This window comes from Mobula birostris, chromosome 4 (genome assembly GCF_030028105.1).
Source record: "Mobula birostris isolate sMobBir1 chromosome 4, sMobBir1.hap1, whole genome shotgun sequence".
NCBI lineage: Eukaryota > Metazoa > Chordata > Chondrichthyes > Myliobatiformes > Myliobatidae > Mobula > Mobula birostris.
Window position 1 is genome coordinate 187,259,845 of NC_092373.1, and position 18,799 is coordinate 187,278,643.

General features: G+C 40.5%; 1 protein-coding gene across 3 annotated transcripts in view; it reads left to right on the forward strand.

The window, feature by feature from the left end:
* Window positions 1–18,799, forward strand: part of ctnna2 (catenin (cadherin-associated protein), alpha 2) — a 1,304,830-nt gene that overhangs the window by 318,762 nt on the left and 967,269 nt on the right. The gene's annotated exons all lie outside the window — the stretch shown is intronic.

The following is an 18,799-nucleotide window of genomic DNA, read 5'->3' on the forward strand; positions in this document are numbered from 1 at the left end:
ATCACATGCAGACCAGTCTTCTAGTAGATTTGCCACTCAGGCTGCAGTGGAACTACTTAACAATGCTAATACATAGAAAATATTTGGTATTATCTGCAATGATTTTTCACAGCATGAACTGGGCTTCCACCTGTGTAAACCACATGGTAGTATGCTGCTCCCAAAATCCTGGCAGCTTCAAAATGGTCGACATGTTGTTAATTAACTCTGGAATTGTCCAAGAGTGTCAGGTTCACCAATGTAGAATCTTTTTAATAAAACATGCAAGAGTCATCTTATGTGCTTAACAAAAGCCACTGCCCTTTACTTCCATTATGAACAAACCAAAAGCAGTTGCCTTACACTGATGTCATTATGTCAGAACACAACAACTCAATGACTGTGTTTGTGAATTATGTAGAATAGTTCCTATTATGAACAATATGTGTCATCTGTCACCCATTACTTTATTCTACACTCCCAGTAGGTTCTTAACCCCAATAATGTAAATGTATAAGGACTGACAAGTCTAAGACCTGAACTCAAATAAGATATAATATACTCGAAAAAACCCAAATTATAATATTTTTTTCAGTTTCTATTTAAACTCAGTACATGCACAAAATAATAAAAATGCAGTGGAATATGTCATGAGTTATGTCATACCTATTTATAGAGATTGAACTGCTTTTTTTTAATGTAAAGAATAAACTTTTTTATATTTACAAATGTTACAGGTCTAACTAAAATCACTGTATATCTTCACAAACAAGAGAAAATCTACAGATGCTGGAAATCCAAGCAACACATTCAGAATGCTGGAGGAACTCAGCAGGCCAGGTAGCATCTATGGAAAAAAGTACTGTTTCGGGCTGAACTCTGCCTGGCCTGCTGAGTTCCACTAGTATTTTGTGTGTGTTTCACTGTATATGTTGACAGTGATGTTTGTGACTTTTAGTTTTCTTCTAAGTTAAGGTGGAAATTCAACATATGTTAAAAAAGGCAATCTGCTGGAAGAACTCAGTGAGTTGAGCAGCAAAGGGTTAGCTAGCATTTCAGATGTAGACTCTACATCAAGTCCTGAATATCTCCAACAGGTAGTTTTTTTATACTCCCAATTATAGCATCCGCAATCTCTTTTGTCTTCAAATGTTGCTGTGGGAGCATCTATTTTTGGAATTATTGACAGTGTCTCATCTTGAGTCTTCTCAGTAATTTTCACCTCTTGATCAGCAATTGCAGATCTTCTCAAATATACTGAAACTCATTATCTTTTTCACTTTTGTTTTGGATATTTTATGTTCAGGTCGAGTGATCTAACGATCAGCTCTAAATTCATCACCAAGACTTATGAAATTATTCTTGGAACTATTTCTCACTACAGTCTCTTTGATATCCTGTGTTCTCTTCTTTGATATGCATGGATGTCTGTGTGCAAACTCATTCATGTATATAGAACCTGTTCTACTTGTAATATATGATGTTATGTTACTTTGTTTCAGCTGCCTTTCTTCCATTTTCTATTTCAAGTTTGGCTGAAGCAGACTCACACGTATCCTGAATCTTCTTTGCTTAGGCATTTATTCAGGAGTGTAGCTTGTCATGGAGCTTGCTGCCATTTTCTAGCGAAGACTAAACTCTGCGTGCCCATGTGTCTTCATGAAACTAAATCTATCTTCCATTTGTTTCTTTAGTGCATCTTACACTGAAATTCAATTATCTCAGTTTCAAGTTGTGTGGGAATAAGAAGTTAGGCAGAGTTTTGTTTTGTTCAATTTATTAAAATGTTCTAAGCTGCATACCGTTATCCAAGACAATTTCTTCAGGAAGACCATGGGTTGTAAAAATGGATTCAAGATCCTTTAATATGTGTTCTCTGATGGCATAATCCTATACGCTTTGCTGTCAACTGAAGTCAGAAAGTTGACCACACATTCATATTAATCTAGAAGGCATGGCTGAATAATTTTTTAGGTCACTCCTGCATACGGAATGATGTTCTTATTTGTTGCACACTGCAATCATGACAGATTACACCTACTAGCGAGCTCTTCCATATCCTTCTGTACTTCTTTCAATTGGCTGGAGTATAACGTCATTGCTTTCTAATTCACTACATCTGTGACAGAGACAAAAAAAAAAAATCATTGAATCATTATGGCATAGAGAGAGGCCACTTGGCCTGCCAGGAGCATTATATTCAAAAGCAACCCAGTTGGTTTCATTTTGCATAGTCCTGTAAGTATACAGGTTTCCCCTGCCATCCGAAGGTAGAGCGTTCCTATGAAACGGTTTGTAAGCGGAAATGTCGTAAAGTGAAGAAGCAATTACCATTTATTTATATGGGAAAATTTTGTGAGCGTTCGCAGACCCCAAAATAACCTACCAAATCATGCCAAATAACACATAAAACCTAAAGTAACAGTAACATATAGTAAAAGCAGGAATGAAATGATAAATACATAGCCTTTATAAAGTAGAAATACTTTTCCACAATCATTACCGCACTGTTCTCCATAGCGAAAATCTCACGCAAACGCTGTTGGCAAAAACACGGCGCAAGCGCTCTCCAGTAACCTTTAAGCTATGAAGCTGCCAAATTGTACCAAATAACACTTAAAAATACACAGCCTATATAAAGTAGAAATAATGTATGTACAGTGCAGTATCACTTATTTGAATTGGTTCTGCGCCAAGCACACTGATGATGGTGTGTTAGACTGAGTCGTCGCAGGTTGGGTGATGCAGTGGCCCCCACCCTCCAGGCCGCCGACCGATTCATTGCCGCGAAGCATGCAGGGATGCAGCGGTAGCCGGGAGGCACACAGCACATCTTTAAGAAAAAAGCAGAAATAAACATGCTAATTAATAAGGTGCTGCCCGGCATGTATTTATCAGCCCAGATCAGTGCCGATTTCTGATTGTGTCGTCTCTGATCTGGACTGACAATTATGTGTTGGGCGGCAACTAATTAATTAGCATGTTTATTTCGGCTTTTTTCTTAAAGATGTGCTGTGTGTCTCCCAGCTACCGCTGCATTCTCCGCGAGTCGGTACTGTATCTGTCCGCGGCCTGGGTGTTGGGGTGGTGGGACACTGGGGTGTCATCTCTTCATCTGTTTCCATTAGAGCAGACAGCTCATCTCCTATGACTGCCCGCCTCGATGTCGAAGGTCAAGGTTCGTCATCTGCTGTGGCTGATGTGGAAGGCTTGCTTGACTGCTGAGCCTCGCGCATTTTTATATCAGTCAGTTCTTTGTAAGGACTCAAACCATCTTGAAAATATCCCCTAAACCTACGTGCCCTTTCAAAATTAAAGTCGTACTTTATCATTACTCATTACTCATTTGGTTTCGATTGTTATCCTTTCCTCTTCCAATTGCATCAGCTCTTCATCTATCAGTTCTTGGTCATGGGATGCCAAAACCTCTTCAACATCATCTTCGTTCTCACATTCTTTCTCTCACTCTCCTTTTTCTCCCTCTGTCCCTCTGAATATACCTCTTGCCCATCCTCTGGGTCCCCTCCCCCTCCTTGTCTTTCTTCCCGGACCTCCTGTCCCATGATCCTCTCGTATCCCCTTTTGCCAATCACCTGTCCAGCTCTTGGCTCCATCCCTCCCCCTCCTGTCTTCTCCTATCATTTTGGATCTCCCCCTCCCACTCCAACTTTCAAATCCCTTACTCACTCTTCCTTCAGTTAGTCCTGACGAAGGATCTCGGCCTGAAACATCGACTGCACCTCTTCCTACAGATGCTGCCTGGCCTGCTGCGTTCACCAGCAACTTTGATGTGTGTTGCTTGAATTTCCAGCATCTGCAGATTCCTGTTGTCAACATCATCTTCGTCAGCTTCCACAAGCCAAGCTCACTTTGTCCTTACTTCGTTCACCACGATCGAAACGCTTAATTATGTCTAGTTTTGCACTAAGTGTAGCATCCTTATGAGCTCCCTTAGGCTTTTCCGGTACCATAGAACTCACCTTGCAAACAGCCGCTCACAGGCGTGTTTAAGCAATGCCAGCGAGAATGCAGTTCCGAATCTGGGGGAGAGCGGCTGCTCGGGGAGCATGCTGCCTTTTATTGCGCGCTGATTTTTTTGCGCGCTGATTTTTTATCGCGCTGCTTTTTTTTCGTAACAGTGAGGTTTCCTAAAGCGAACGTTCGAAAAGCGGGGGACACCTGTATATATTTTCACATACTTACACAGTAACTAAAAGTGAATCTAAAAATTAATCTGCCTTCACTACTACTGCTGGCAATACATTCTAGACCCCCTAATCACTCTGTAGCTTTTTTCTAATAGATTAGTTCAATCAATCACCTTCAATTTGCAGCTTTTGGTTCTGGATCCATCGACCGATCAGAATAGAACTGTGTGTACGGTCTGTGGTCTTATGTGCCCCTGTTAAATCTTCTCTGATTCAAGAGACCTCCGGCTTATCCATTCTAAATCCTCAATTCTATCCTCACATCTAAATTCATCACTCCTGAAATTATTTTTATAAATCTCTTCTGCACTCTTCCCAAAACCTTCAGTTATTCTGATCTTGTACAGCTCTTGATATAGCTATCTCTTCTGTGGCTTAACTGCTACTGTACTAACTTCCAGTTTCTTCTTCCTGAAGACAATAATCAGTTCCATTGTCTTGCTGACATTGAGTGAGAGCTCGTTGTTGTGGCATTACTCGGCCTGATTTTCAATCTTCCCTCCTGTATGCAGATCCGTGACCATCTTTGATTCAGCCAGTAATAGTGATATTGTCAGCAAAGTTAAACTTGGCATTGGAGCTGTGCTTAACTCATAGTCATAAGTATAAAGTGAATCGAGCAGGGGCCAAACACACAGCCTTGTGGCGCATCTGTACTGATGAAGTTTGTGGTGGAAATGTTGCCAATCCCAATTGACTGGGGTCTACTAGTTAGGAAATCAAGGATCTAGTTGCACAAGTAGATATTGAGACCTAGCTTGTGAAGCTTGTTGATTAGTTTTGAGGGGATGACAGTATTAAGTGCTGAACTGTAGTCAATGAAGAGCATCCTGATGTATGCACCTTTGCTGCCCAAATATGCCAGGGTTGAGTAAAGGGCCAATGAACTGGCATCTGTTGTTGCCCTGTTGTGATGGTAGGCAAATTGACATGGATTCAAGTCAGTTCTGAGGCAGGAGTTGATATGTTTTATCACCAACCTTTCAAAGCATATCATCACAATGGATGTAAGTACTAATGAACAATAATCATTGAGGTTACCATGTTCCTCAATAATCATTGAGGTTACCATGTTCTTCTTAGGCACTGATGTAATTGATGTCTGCTTAAAGCAAGTGGGCACCTCAGACTGCCAAAGCAAGAGGTTAAAAATATCGGTGAACATCCCAAGGAGTTTATCACCATAGATTTTTGGTAATCAGCCAGGTACCCCATCTGGGCTGGATGCTTTCTGTAGGGTCACCCTCCTGAAGGATGCTCCCACGTTGGCCTCAAAGACTGAAATCGCAGGATCACCGGAGGTTGTGGGAGTTCATGAATGTTTTGACAGTCAAAGTAGCATAAAAGAGATTGAGTACATCTGGAAGCGAAGTCTCATTGTCACCTTTGTCGCTTTGTTTCACTTTGTAGAAAGTAATACCATTCAAGCATTCTTCTGTGATTCAAGTTTAATCTGGAATTGCCACTTCGCATGTTCAGATGGCTTTCCAGAGATTGCATCTGGAACTGTTGTATTTTACTTGGTCGCCAGACCTGAATGCCAGTGATTTGGCCCTCAGATTGTGGATCTCATAGTCATCCAGGGCTTTTGGTTGGATTCAAAGATTCAAGATTCAAAAAACTTTATTGTCATTCTAACTATACATCAGCTCTGCAGGGCAGAATGAAACAGCATTTCTCAGGGGCAGTGCAATCAGAACATAACAAACGGAACACTAATAAACATAACAATAAATAGTAAAACACAACAGCCACATGTCAGTTAAAATCAGTTATAACTGTCCAGTGCAAGTTAAAAGTGTCCAAAGCAGAGTCAGGTGGAGCAGCTATTTAGCAGTCTGACTGCCTGTGGGAGGAAGTTGTTTAGTAGCCTTGTGGTTTTAGTTTTGATGCTCCTGTAACGTTTGCCTGATGGCAGAAGAACAAACCGTTCATGGAGAGGGTGTGAGGGGTCTTTAATGATGTACCGTGTCTTCTGGAGGCATCGACTCTGAAAGAGGTCTTGGACAGAAGGTAGGGAGACACCAATAACCTTCTCTGCTCCCTTAACCACCCTCTGCAAGGCTTTTTTGTCGACAGCACTGCAGCTGGAGATGGTGATGCAAAAGGTCAGCACACTCTTAACCACTCTGTAGAATGTAGTTAAGGTGTTAGCGGGGAGTGATGCTTGTTTAAGCTTCCTCGGAAAGTGCAATTTCTGCTGGGTCTGTTTCACAATCCCAGTGGTGCTCCTGGACCAGGTGAGATTGTCCAAGATCTGCACCCCAAGGAACTTGATGTTTTCCACTCTCTCCACTGTGGAGCCACTGATGCTGAGGGGTGTGTGCTCAGGCTGAGACCGTCTGAAATCGACGATCATCTCCTCGGTTTTGGTGACATTAAGCATCAAGTTGTTATCCCTGCACCAGCTCTCTAGGTGTTTGACCTCGTCCCTGTACATAGTTTCATCATTTTTGCTGATGAGCCCCACCACTGTGGTATCATCTGCAAATTTAATGATCAGGTTCTCCTTGAATCTGGCTGCACAGTCATGTGTTAGCAGTGTAAACAACAATGGGCTAAGCACACAGCCTTGTGGGGATCCAGTGCTCAGTGTGGTGGAGTCAGAGATGTTTCTGCCGACACGGACTGACTGTGGTCTGTCTGTCAAGAAATCCAGAATCGAGCGACACATGGCAGCGCTAAGGCCAAGCAGTGACAGTTTCTCCACTAGTCCCTGTGGGATGATGGTATTGAACGCTGAACTGAAATCAATGTACAGGATTCTGGCATAAGTGTCTTTGTTGTCCAAGTGAGAGAGAACTGTGTGCAGTGTGGTGGATATTGTGTCCTCCGTAGAGCGATTTGGACGATAAGCAAACTGTAGAGGATCCAGTGATGAAGGGAGGCTGGCTGTGATATGAGGCTTGACAAGCTGTACAAAACATTTCATCACTATGGGGGTCAGGGCAACGGGAGGGTAATCATTCAGACAGGCTACAACTTCTAAATGATTCTGTGGGTTCACACTCAGCTACAACTATTTTTGTAATGTCCATAATAATCGTCGTATATTCAATCAGACCTCTGATGAATCCTTGAAGACGAACCAGCTCATTGGCTCACAGCAATCTCGTAGTGGCTCCTCTGCCTCCTGCAACCATCTCTTTGTTGCCCTCTCTAGAGCCTTGCTCTTTAGCCTTTGCTTGTATGCAGGTTGGTAGAGGGTCGCCAAGTGATCAGATTTCCTAGCATGGACCGGTAGACTTTCCTATTCATAGTGCAGCAGTAGTTGAGTGTGTTGGAACCCTTGATGCTGCAGGGTAATCTGTTTCTTGTTTACTGATGGCAGCACTCAGTACCTTGAGTGTCCTGGCCCTTGGCAGTACGTAAACTGTGGTCAGGATCATGGAGGAGAACTCTCTTGGCAAGTAGAACAGTCAGCATTTAATCATTCGGTGTTCTAAGTCAGGGGACCAAGAGTGAGATAAGACTGCTATGTCTGTGCATCATAAAGTACTTATAATGAAACCCACCTTTTGTCTCCTTCGAATTTGTAGTCTGATCCATCCTGTGTATCGAGAAGCCTTTGAGTCTTACCAACATATTTGGCGTGTTCTGAGTGAGCCATGTCTGTGTGAAACAAAGGATGCAGCAATTCCTTATTTCCCTCCAATTTAGCAATCTTGCCTTTAAGCCCTCACTCTTGTTCTACAGCAACTTTATATGCTAACAAGATGTTGGGTAGAGGAAGTTTGATACACCTCATACTTTGGATCTAATCTGGCACAGAAAAACACAATCAGATAAAGGACACAATATTTTTAAGAAACACATTAAATATAAATATGAAAGATAGCTTATGTACTGTACATAGATTGATTATCTATAAAATGACACTAGGTACAGGTCTGTCTGCATATTAAGTGACTGACAAGGAAATGATAAAGCAGTGGTGACGAGGGTTGTGGAGAAGTGGATTAGTGTATGGAGGTGTTGATCAGATTTAAAGGCATCAGTTAGTCTTGCGAGACCATGGATCTGCGCCTGGAATGTCTTCACACTTCAGGGCGCAGGCCTGGGCAAGGTTGTATGGAAGACAGGCAGTTGCCCATGCTGCAAGTCTCCCCTCTCCACGACACTGATGTTGTCCAAGGGAAGGGCATTAGGACCCATACAGCTTGGCACCAGTGTCATCGCAGAGCACTGCATGATTAAGTGCCTTGCTCAAAGACTCAACACGCTGCCTTGGCTGGGGCTCAAACTCACGACCTTCAGATCACTAGTCGAATGCCTTAACCACTTGGCCACTTGATCAGACTCACTGCTTGGGTAACAACTGTTTTTGACTCTGGTGGTCCTTTTCTGACACCTTTCTGTATATATGTCCTTGCTCGTGGTAGACTGGTGCTGTTGATAAATTTACAATCACCACTTTTACTTCTCTCCCCTAATCAGGTAATGGGGCACATGTCCAGGCTGTCCCCTCTCAATAGCTGCTTTACTATATATCAGGCCTGTTCCTGTGCTGTACTGGTCTTTGTTCTGTGTAACTGGTCAGATACCTTTTTGACAAGTGCTTCAACAAAATAGTTCAAAATAGCTAGAGCATAAATTTTCATTAAATCTAAGCATTGCTTCTAATTGCTTTTTAAAATTGCCACTGGCCAATTTCAACGCACAGTTGGAACAACAATGCTAATGACCTCTCAGGTAATTCAGGACTTCTTCCTTCGTTTTGTTTGGCTCTCAAAGGTGATTTGAATTGTCTGCTTTGTCCTCCCTATAAATAAAACTTGAGTGCCATAGTAAATCATTGAGATCATAATTCCATCTCTTTAATTCATGACAGATTTTAAAATGTTCCTGCAATGCTTCCAGATTAACTTCTTATTTGATAGGATATCTCCTTGAAATTTAAATTAATTGGAGTCAAAAATGTTCAACTGTCTATTTTAGCTCTTAGTGATATTGTTTTTTTGCCATTTAAGTGGTGAGAAGGTCCCAGAGTAGGATGGCGCTGTTGAAGCACAGCGACTATTTGCTGATAGCAGCCAAAGCAAAGCTACTAACTACTTTATTAATCACATTTCTTTTGGTAAATTATCACTGCAGTCAGTAGCATGTAGCTTCCCTTTTGGGAACTGCCTGTACGTCCTGGCATTTTTGCAGTGTGAACTGAAGTCTTGAAGGTGCAGGATTGTGCATACAGGCCCAATTGAGGCAGTGATGCCCCAGGCCTGAAAACAGGAAATGAGCCAATGTTTGGCCATTGCTGGAGCAGACTTGGAGCTGATTCAATACCACAGAAGCGAGGCGAGGCAAGACAGAGTTGAGTAGGCAGCACCCAGACCTGGGCCAGAGAGTAAGGTTTGATCGATTTAAGCACTGGGCCAAATTGGAAAGGTCGAGTACAGGTTGAAACAAGGTGGCAGGGCCCAGACCTGAGAGTATATTGAAGTGGCGGGGCCTGAGTCTAAAGTAAAGAATGATACGAGGTTTGATCGATTTAAGTGCCAGGCAGAATTGGAAGGGTCCCTTGGTGGAAGCGAGGGATGGACTGGTTCAGCTTGCTGCCCTTACTGAACTGAGGCTGTGGCCTGCAACTAATGGGCTGTTGGATCGACTGCTGTCATGACTAGCTTCGCCACTGGGGACTCACTTTCGTGAACTTTAGTTGTTTGCTTGCTTTTGCACAATCTGGTTTTTATTCTGCACATTGATGGGCTTTTTATGAATTCTTTGGGTTTCTTGGTTTTGAAGCTGCCTGTAAGGAGGTGAATCTCAAGGATGTAAATGGTATACATACCTTGATAATAAATATACTTTGAATTTTGAACTTTGAGAGCCCTTGGAAAGTTTAAAAATCAAATAGAAGCAGTATTCGTATTTAATGACAATTATTGCTTAATTTTTTTCAAACAACTTGATTGAACCATTTGTAGAAAAGGAAACACCAATTTATCAGCATTCCCAAAAGCAAAGCGATAGTTACTAACCACTTAGGAAAAATCTATCATAATTGCATCTGTAAAGAGGAACACTAGTTAATATTTCACATGATTCCCTTTGCCAGAGTTATCATTTATGCAGAAGATAAAGAAAGGAGTAGCAGACAAATGTCAGATATCAAGTACAGTCATTAGCCCAGATATTACTCAGTTCCCAGAAAAATGCCATGATTATATGGTAGGGTAATGATTATACAGTATGTGGGATGTGGAGTTAGATTTGAGAATAGAAACATCCTGGTACGATTCACTTAGGACAGTGAACCAAAAGATATTTGAATTGAAGGCTGGTAATTGAAGGACTGATGATTTGGGGGACAAGCTTCCAATTGATATACTGAGGTGAAGAAGGCAGATCAACAAATTAAATTGCCTTGAGTGAATCTCATTCCAGGCTGGAATCTGCATAGGAAGGCCCGCTTGTGCTGTGCTGTTGCAAAGACACCAGTGCTATTAAACTCTTGTTTTCCCAAGAGCACTTGATAACAGAACCATGTGGGTGAATTTCTCTACCAGAACACTGCACAAGAATGACATAATTGGATGCATGCTTGAGGCAACAAGGATGTCATTGGCTCTACTGTGATTAATGACTGGAGTAGTCAGTTGAACTTTCAGAACAGCACAATTCAGCTTGAAAATAATTGTAATTGCTCTGGAAAAATAGATATTCAGATGTTCAGTACTGAAAACAAACTATTATTTGTAAAATTCCTAGACCAGAGCTTTCACCAATGAAAGTTTGATGGTCTGATAATTTCTCAACAAGAAGTACTACATCTGCCCATTCACCTTATTCAATACCTCCATTCACGGCCCCAAACATTCTGCTAGGGGTGGAAACACTTCATCTGCAAATCTGTTGGGATTATATTTTTTATCTGGTACTCCTAATACGGCCTCTACATTGGTGAGAGCCACAATAGAAAGCTTTGTTGAGCACCTTTGATTCAACTGCAAAAAAAGCAGTATTTCACGGTGGCCAGCCATTTTAATTCCATTCCCCATTCCCATTCCAACATGTTGGTGTGTGGCCCCCTCCACTGTCACGATGAGGCCACTCTTAGTTTGGTGGAGCAATATCTCATATTTTGTCAGGGTAGGCATCCAATCTGATAGAACGAACATCGATTTTTTGAACTTCTGGTAACTTTTCCCCTCTCCCTTCCTCTTCTTCAATTCCTTACTCTGTGCCCCCTTACTTCTTCTCTTCTTTTCTCCTACATATCACCTTCCCTAGTGCTCCTCCTCCTCCCCTTTCCCACATAGTCTATTCTCCTCTCCTATCAGATTACTTCTTCTCCAGCTCTTTACCTTTTCCACATACCACTTCCCAGTTTCTTACTTCATCCCCCTTCTACACCACTTGGCTTCACCTATCACCTTTTAGCTTGTACTCCTCCTCCCCCTAACCCTCTCTCCTCACCCTCCCTGCTGTTTCTTATTCTTGCTTCTTCCAGTCCCACTGAAGAGTCTTGGCCTGAAACATCAGCTGTTTATTCATTTCCATAGATGCTGCCTGACGTGCTGAGTTCCTCCAGCTCTCTGTGTGTCTGTGTTGCTCAAGCAGTGAATAGAAAAGCTTCAGTAGATTAATTCTATTAAGATCATTTTATACATTGAAAGAAGGAAAGGTGATATAAAATTGAGTGTACATGACACAAAACTGGGTAAGCATTAGTCAAATTTCCAGCAGCTGCAAGTTAACATCTGAGGTTATCCTTCCTAATTCTAAAAAAAATGACATTATTATCTGAACGAAGAAAGGACGGTGTCCCATGAAGGTTTCCTTGTACACTTATTTCCTGAGAGTAGAAGTGTAGATTCAGCAAGCAGTTAGGAAAGCAAATGTTAGTTAGTCTTCATTGAAAACGGATTTGAAAACAGGGGCCTTAACACAAGGTCTTACTGTATCTATCAAGGGTAGATCTTATCAGGAGTTTTGTGTGCAGTTTCAGTGTCTATATCTACTTTCCTTTGCTAGGGCAAGAGTACAACTAAGGTTAACTTACTTGATATCGGCAGTGGCAGGACTAACACATCAACAGAAATTAGGTTTGCATTCACTGGAGTTTGAAAAAAAGAGATGCACTAAATAAAACTGTTAAGTATCTAACAGGATTAGACAGATTGAATGTAGAATCTAGAACCAGGAGGTCAGAACTTCAGGACAGATAGTCAGTCTTTTTAATGCTAGAAGGCATAGGTTGAAGGTGAGAGTTGGAAATTTTAATGGGGATTTGTGAGTCAAGATTTTACACAGGAGGTGGAGGTGCCTGGAACACATTGCCAGGGGTGATGTTTAAAAGTCAATATAGAAGCATCTAGACAGACAAGGGAATAGCAGGATTTTGACCATGTCCAGGCAGGCAGACAGAGTTACTTAATGTGGCATTATTGTCATTGCAGACATGGTGAGACAAGTAACCTGATCCTGTGCTCTGCTCTGCTATTCTCTGCGAAGCAAAGATGAAATTTCTTGACTGAGAGAACGTTGACACTGGAATTCTTTATCACAGAAGTCAATAGAACCCACGTCGTTAGATATATTAAAAAAAAATCAATCAAAACAGAGCCTAGCTCAGTGGTCACCCTTGTCCATGTCCCTGATGGGCCGATTTAATGTTGCAAAATGAACATCCTTCCTACGTTCTTATACCTTTTTCAATCCATACCAACTTTCATTCCTCAAGCCTTTTTTGACTTGTTACACTCAGTCATATTGTCCTACTTATGGAAGGGCAAGCATCCCTGACTGAATAAAGTCCATCTTCAAAAATCTAGAAGTGTTGGGGGCATGGCTTTGCCCCAATTTTTGCTTATATTACTGGGCAGCTAATATATGCTGTTTTATCTTTTGGTCTCATTTTTATAACCAACCTGACTGCCCAATATGAGTGGTAATGGAGCTGAACTCTATTAAGAATTCCTCCACCTCCGCACTTCTTGGATCCGCACTCCCTTTTCTTACGCCTAAACCAATTGTTAATCCTGTTATCAGGCACACCCTGAGAGTATGGGCTCAGTTCAGAAAGCATAGTGGTCTCCTTGGCTTCTCTCTTTCAAGTCCTATATAATCATCTCTTCCAGCCTTCTATACATGATTCAACATTTCAAGATTGGTATAGAAAGGGCATCAGGCGCTTTAAAGATCTTTTTATAGACAACTGCTTTGCATCATTTGAACAACTGTCTGCAAAGTTTAGCGTTCCTAACATTCATTTCCTGAGATATTTGCAAATTAGACATTTTATCATCCCTTTGATATCAAACTTCCCTGAGGCACCCGACACAAACGTTGTTGATATGTTTCTCTGCATGAATCCATTGTGCAAAGGTCTAATATCTACTATCTGCAACAAGCTAGCGGTCCTGAGGCGAGCCCCCCTTGAGAAAATTAAAACTGCCTGGGAACAAGATTTAAATTTCTCATTGTCAGACGATGTAAGGGATTCAGTTCTTAAGTTAGTTAACTCAACCTCTCTATGTGCCCACCACTGCTTGTTACAGTTTAAGGTCATACATAGGGCCCATATGTCTAAAACTAAATTATCTTGCATTTATCCAGATGTTAATCCCTGCTGCGACAAATGCAAAAGGGGCAAGGCTTCCCTTATTCACATGTACTGGACATGCCCTAGCTTGGAAAAATACTGGAAAGATGTTTTCCAAACTCTTATCCCAAGTACTTAATTATAATTTGGAACCTAACCCTTTGATTGCTCTTTTTGGAACCTCCAGAGAGGGGAACACACACCTAAGTCTGACCAAACGGCGCACACTGTCTTTTCCCTCTCTTTTGGCCAGGTGCGCAGTCTTGCTCAGGTGGAGGGATGCTGCTCTGCTTACCCACGCTTAGTGGCTCAGGGACATTATGTCCAGTCTCTACCTTCAGAAGATCCATTATTCAATTCTCAACTTGGACGTAAAGTTCCAAAAGGTGTGGGGACCCTTTCTTGAATATTTTCAGAATTCCCAGCCAAAATAAAAATCCATCCTTTCTTCCTTTCCTTTGCACATAAATCCCTGACTTCCAGCATTTCCCGGTAAAATTTGTCGGATGCAGACTTGTAAACATTCAACAGTTTATGTATTAGGATAATACACCTTCTCTGTACCAATGCAGCTCTGAGGGGTCAAAGGTTCTGTTTAACCCTTCTTGCTAATGCAGTGCTGGCTTGGAGATGGGGATTGGGAGGAGTGGGTTGGGGCAGGAAGGTAACTAAAGCATAATTGTGCTATGAGTGCATCTCTTTCATAGATGTAAGTTGTACATTTGATACATTTGTTATGAACTGCACAAATGTTCTTTACACTATGTTCTCTTTATTTAAAAAAACAATAAAATTATTTGGAAATAAAAAATAAAAAAGAATTGGTGAAAGAGATCAAAGAGGTAAATGGGGGAACTGATTGCTGAAGTGGATGATCAGCCATGATCTGTTGAATGGTGAAGTAGTCTCGAAGAAATGAATAGTTCATACCTGCCCTAATTTCTATGTTAGAGAGTGTTTTTAATGATGAACTTCTCATCTCTAAAATAGAGGTGAATGCAAGAATACTAATAAATGGCTAGAAATTTGCAATTTAGTTAGAGTCTTCTGTGGCTAAATTTAATACTGATAATTCTCTCCATAAATTATGCTATTAATTTCTTTTCCTCCCAATTGTTACAGCTTGAAAATCCACTAGCAAGGTAGCAGATTAATAATAACTTTTAATCAGCAATACAGTGGGCTGCATTATGTAATTTTTGATTGCATTGGATGCATTGTAACATCAACCTAATCATATCATGATAAATGAGACATTTGAAAACTACATGCTTCCTCTCCCAAGCTCTTTTCAAAAACTGTCCAAAGAAATATGTTCTGCAGTCCGTTATAGTTGTATCTGTAATGTGCTTCAAGTTAATTACTGATGATTTGCAAGAAGAAATAATGACAGAATGAGATGAATAAGGTAATACCAATAATTAAAAGAAAAAAATAACCTGAGAGAAAATAAACTTTCTTATTGTTTCATATGTTATATTCTTATTCTCCTTGTTTTCTTTAATAGAATCAGCTCAGTTCATTACTATTTAACCATCTATACTGTTTAATATCCAAATTTACAACATTACATAGAACAGTTCAGCTTAGGAACAGGCTATTGGGCCCACAATGTTGTGCTGAACCAGTTAAAAAGCAAATCAAAAACACCCACCTGCCTATCCAAACGTCTTTTAAAAGCTTCTAATATATTTCCCCATGCCACCATAGCAGGCAGCGTATTCCAGGCATTCACAACTCTCTGAGTAACAAACTTACCCTTCTTATAAAGTTGCAGCATAACCTTTTGGCCTTTGGACTCATTGCTTTGAGTAATAAAAGCAAGCTTTCCATAAGCCTTCTTAACTATCTAATGACCTGCGTAGCCACTTTCAAGGAGCTTTGGACTTAGATCACATGATTTCTCAGTGTACTTTCTCTTTGAATTTGCTCTACTGAGGTGCAACATCTCACATTTGTCTGGGTTAAACTCCATCTCCTATTTCTCAGCCCATATCTGCAACTGATCTATATCGTGCTGTATTCTTTGCCAGTCTTCTACGTTATCCACAACTCCACCAATCTTGGCATCATCAGCAAATTTACAAACCCACCCATCTACTTTTATATAGATCACATACAGGAGAACTCCCAGCACAGACCCCTGTGGATCTCCACTAATTGCAGGCCTCCAGCTTGAATAAGTCCCTTCAACCACTACCCTCTGTCTTCTATGTGCAAGACAATTCTGAATCCAAACAACGAATTCGTTGTGGATCCCATGCATCTTAATCTTCTGGAGTAGCCCCCTATAAGGGACTTTGTCAAACACCTTACTAAAATCCATGTAGACAACATCCACTGCCCTACCCTCATCAATCTCTCTTGTCGTCTTGTCAAAACATTGTTTCAATTATCATTAACTCTGAAGGAATTGTTTTGCAAGTTAAATATGCTGATAGTCTGGATGAATGCATAATCAATTGATCCACAGTATTTTAATGAGAACTCGGAAAACAAACAGACCTGTGATGCAAGAATTTTCGGAATACAAGGAAGTTGAGAAATGCTGAACGGGAACAGAGAGAATCCTGACCTTGCAGGGCAATCATGGATAACGTGAGAAATGGAGGAAATGAGTCACAAATACAATAGACTGAATCAGCAATGTTATATAAAAGTGGGCAATTGCAGAAAATGGACTCAACCAACATCTTGCCCATTCCTGTATTTCTACTACAGCTTGGAAGTACTATTGTTTCAAGTTATAGAATGTGGCTGATTCTGAAAAGCTTTGCAGTTCAATTGTATTTGAGCCCCTGCTGAGTGAATCCAGTCAGTGTTCTGAATGGATGTAACTGTTCTTCTATTCAGAGGATAGAAAGAAATTTTTAGTATGTGGAAAAGCTACGAGTATAAACTAGGTTTTAATGAATAATTTAATAAATTTAACTAGTTTTTTTTGAGATATTACTATAATATACACCTTTCATATTCTTGTCTAAAAGGCACTGAAATCATGGTAACCAGTGATTTCAAAGTCTGTGACGATTGTAACCAGCCCTGCAAATAGATGTGTGAAGGATGCTTTGATTTTTTTTTTGTATATAAAGTCACTGATCACTAAAAGCTGTGAATGTAAATGAAAATATTCTGTTTGGAAATAACTTGTCAAACATGAAAAAATCCAGAAGGAAATACCTAGAACTGTCAAAGAATATTTTTCAAAATCCATTACAGATGAGTATTTATTATTCCAATATTTTGAGAATAAGAATAAATGAAAGAAATAAAATCCAACATCTCTGATCTCAGTCCTTTCATCTTGCATGCCCAATCTTGTCTCTTGTAAAGATCGCATCATATTCAGCTTATCCTCCAGCTCTTTCATAATTACTCTGTTGGTAATACCTTGCACACAGATGTTTCATTCTCTTCCTGAATCATAGCTTCACTTCTACCTTAATGGACAGAGCCTTCATCTGTATCTCATCTTTTTCCACACTTCTGAGCCTTTTTCCCTTAGAATTCAATCCTGCTTGATCCACTTTCCTTAACTCTTTTTCAGTACACCAAAGACTGCATTAGTGCTGCTTTCTGCACTCATGCTGAAATGGGAATTAATGCTGCCTATTTCCAATATACTTTAACCTTCATGTGCTTCATGTCCAACTTTTTTATTTCTAAGTAAATGGTAAGGCACTGAGGAGTGCAGTAGAACAGAGGGATCTGGGAATACAGATACAAAATTCCCTAACAGTGGCGTCGCAGGTAGATAGGGTCGTAAAGAGAGCTTTTGGTATATTGGCCTTTATTAATCAAAGTATTGAGTATAAGAGCTGGAATGTTATGATGAGGTTGTATAAGGCATTGGTGAGGCTGAATCTGGAGTATTGTGTTCAGTTTTGGTCACCAAATTACAGGAAGGATATTAATAAGGTTGAAAGAGTGCAGAGAAGGTTTACAAGGATGTTGCCGGGACTTGAGAAACTCAGTTACAGAGAAAGGTTGAATAGGTTAGAACTTTATTCCCTGGAGCGTAGAAGAATGAGGGGAGATTTGATAGAGGTATATAAAATTATGATGGGTATAGATAGAGTGAATGCAAGCAGGCTTTTTCCACTGAGGCAAGGGGAGAAAAAAACCAGAGGACATGGGTTAAGGGTGAGGGGGGAAAAGTTTAAAGGGAACATTGTGGGTGGCTTCTTCACACAGAGACTGGTGGGGGTATGGAATGAGCTGCCAGGCGAGGTGGTAGATGTGGGTTCTTTTTTAACATTTAAGAATAAATTGGATAGATACATGTATGGGAGGTGTATGGAGGGATATGGTCCGTGTGCAGGTCAGTGGGACTAGGCAGAAAATGGTTCGGCACAGCCAAGAATGGCCAAAAGGCCTGTTTCTGTGCTGTAGTTTTTCTATGGTTTCTAAGTCTTAGTGTGTCGACTCAGTACATTTTTCAGGTGGGCCAGTATGCCATTCACACATAGGAGTCCATTTCCCTAACTGTAAGCACTCTATTGACACATCCAGAAATTCTATTAGGTATCATCCTTAAGTATATGAAGGGTAATTTTGAAAATTCCTTTACAAGTTATATGTGTACATCGAGTTTAAATATTAATTGTAGAAATTGTCTTCGGAAAGAAGCATACTTTCTAAATATCCAAGAGAAATTTCATTGGGGTATTTCCCAATGCCAGTGAACATTAATAACAACAGCAAGATTGCAGGCAGCTAATTTACCTATGGGACTCAAAATTAAAGTGATTTAATGTTGAATTCTTGAATTTTATTTGCAATGATATGGCTAGACCAAAGCGGATAGTAATGTTTATTTATTCTGTTATTCCGTTTTGTATTCCAAGAGCATTTGTGAGTACAAGCATCAGTTATCAGTGAGTGCCCATGACCTTGATAAAACAGAAAGATTAATACCTGTGACCTTCTCGATATACTTAGTTCTCATGGTATTTAGTTTGGTGCATTTTGATTACCATATACTATTCACCACGTACTTTTTTGGTTGTAGATCTGTAAATAGACTGTAATGCCTTTAAAGTTCCTAATATCGTGAATCTACGCCAAA